This window comes from Parasteatoda tepidariorum, chromosome 6, assembly GCF_982258835.1.
Source record: "Parasteatoda tepidariorum strain Cologne lab strain chromosome 6, Ptep-v5.0, whole genome shotgun sequence".
Taxonomy (NCBI): domain Eukaryota; kingdom Metazoa; phylum Arthropoda; class Arachnida; order Araneae; family Theridiidae; genus Parasteatoda; species Parasteatoda tepidariorum.
This window is the reverse complement of record NC_141760.1, coordinates 9,157,377-9,159,762: the sequence shown is the minus strand read 5'-3', so window position 1 is coordinate 9,159,762 and position 2,386 is coordinate 9,157,377.

Sequence of the window (2,386 nt, the reverse complement as noted above, 5' to 3'; positions counted from 1 at the left end):
TTTGCGATATTTTGCTCCAAGTTCTTTGTTTTGTTTCCATTTTAAAGAGATTTTTTAAGTATTTTTGTGGTAGTTATGTGTGTTTTTGTGGTAGATTCTGGTATTTTCCTGTAAATTTGGATATTTTTTATACTAGTTATGGGTTAGGTTAGTTAACTCTAGTATGGTTATTTAACTCTTACTTAATAGTTATGGGTTAGGTTAGTTAATTCTAGTATGGTTATTTAACTCTTACTTATTAGTTATGATTTGTTAATCCTTTTGACAGAATGAAACCAGTAATTCTTGATCTATTCTAATGAGTTAACTCAAAATAATCACTAGTGACTTCACACAAGAACTATATTACTGTAAAATATTTATAAACAAATTATACACTCTAAAATCAAATATCCTTTTTTTAAAATCCGGAAAACTTGTATTGAACCAGCAAACTTGTATTGTATTGTACCAGCAAGACACTTAAGGTACTTTTTTAAAAGACGTTTGCCAGTTCAAGTGCCTAAAGATAATTTGAGTAAGTGATTTCAATATAGGGCTCACCTTTGGAACCTGTGAGAAGCACAGAAGATACAATTTTGAAATTGTTCTATAAAATAAATGAAATTTTATTTTACAATTAAAAGTATGAGTGGTATATATTAGAGACAGGTGTAAGATGCTACAGAAAAATTTTAGTCACACAGACTTAACCAGAAAATTAGGAGAAATCCTCAAAGCGAAGCCATTTTTGGCTCCCCTCCTTAAGGTTTGATTTAATAAGTTGTTTTACTTTAATAAGTTATTAAATATCTCGAAATGTATTTTGTTTTATTTGCTTATGTGCACTTTCCTTCCATCCAGTTAATCAATTTTTAAAAAGAATATTTTCTCCCAGGTACTCTCGCGCCACCCCTCAAGTGTGTTCGCGCCCCCCTAGGGGGCAGCGCCCCACAGGTTGAGAATCGCTGTTTTAGATGAATTGATGTTCACCTACAGAATATATTTTTCATGAAGATGTGAGAGGCTTAGTAAAACTGTGATATGTGAACGATATAAAACCTTTAAAGTACAATAAAAAATGTAAAATTATAAGTCGTTTTTTAAGAAAATGAATAATTTCATAATGAAATTAGATGAAAAGGAAGTTTAACTGTACGAAATAAAAAATTCGAAATTTTTTTTCTTGGAAGTACTTTGCTGAAATGAAGCATTTTATCCATCTCATTTTATTCATGGGTTAAGTACTCTAAATTGTATTCTGAAAATGTTATAAGAACTATTATTAAAAGTATACATTTTTGCGCAACTAAATACTGTCTTTCATGAATTGATGTTATGTCTGTTACCATATAGTTATTTACATGTTTGTTTAAACATAACAATTGGTATTCATGACTTGCTGTATGAATGACATTAAAGACAATTTAAAAAATAATAGCAGAATGTTGATGTTCACCTACAGAATATATTTTTCATGAAGATGTGAGAGGCTTAGTAAAACTGTGATATGTGAACGATATAAAACCTTTAAAGTACAATAAAAAATGTAAAATTATAAGTCGTTTTTTAAGAAAATGAATAATTTCATAATGAAATTAGATGAAAAGGAAGTTTAACTGTACGAAATAAAAAATTCGAAATTTTTTTTCTTGGAAGTACTTTGCTGAAATGAAGCATTTTATCCATCTCATTTTATTCATGGGTTAAGTACTCTAAATTGTATTCTGAAAATGTTATAAGAACTATTATTAAAAGTATACATTTTTGCGCAACTAAATACTGTCTTTCATGAATTGATGTTATGTCTGTTACCATATAGTTATTTACATGTTTGTTTAAACATAACAATTGGAATTCATGACTTGCTGTATGAATGACATTAAAGACAATTTAAAAAATAATAGCAGAATGTTGATGTTCACCTACAGAATATATTTTTCATGAAGATGTGAGAGGCTTAGTAAAACTGTGATATGTGAACGATATAAAACCTTTAAAGTACAATAAAAAATGTAAAATTATAAGTCGTTTTTTAAGAAAATGAATAATTTCATAATGAAATTAGATGAAAAGGAAGTTTAACTGTACGAAATAAAAAATTCGAAATTTTTTTTCTTGGAAGTACTTTGCTGAAATGAAGCATTTTATCCATCTCATTTTATTCATGGGTTAAGTACTCTAAATTGTATTCTGAAAATGTTATAAGAACTATTATTAAAAGTATACATTTTTGCGCAACTAAATACTGTCTTTCATGAATTGATGTTATGTCTGTTACCATATAGTTATTTACATGTTTGTTTAAACATAACAATTGGAATTCATGACTTGCTGTATGAATGACATTAAAGACAATTTAAAAAATAATAGCAGAATGTTTGGTTGAGGAAATAAAAGTATTTCC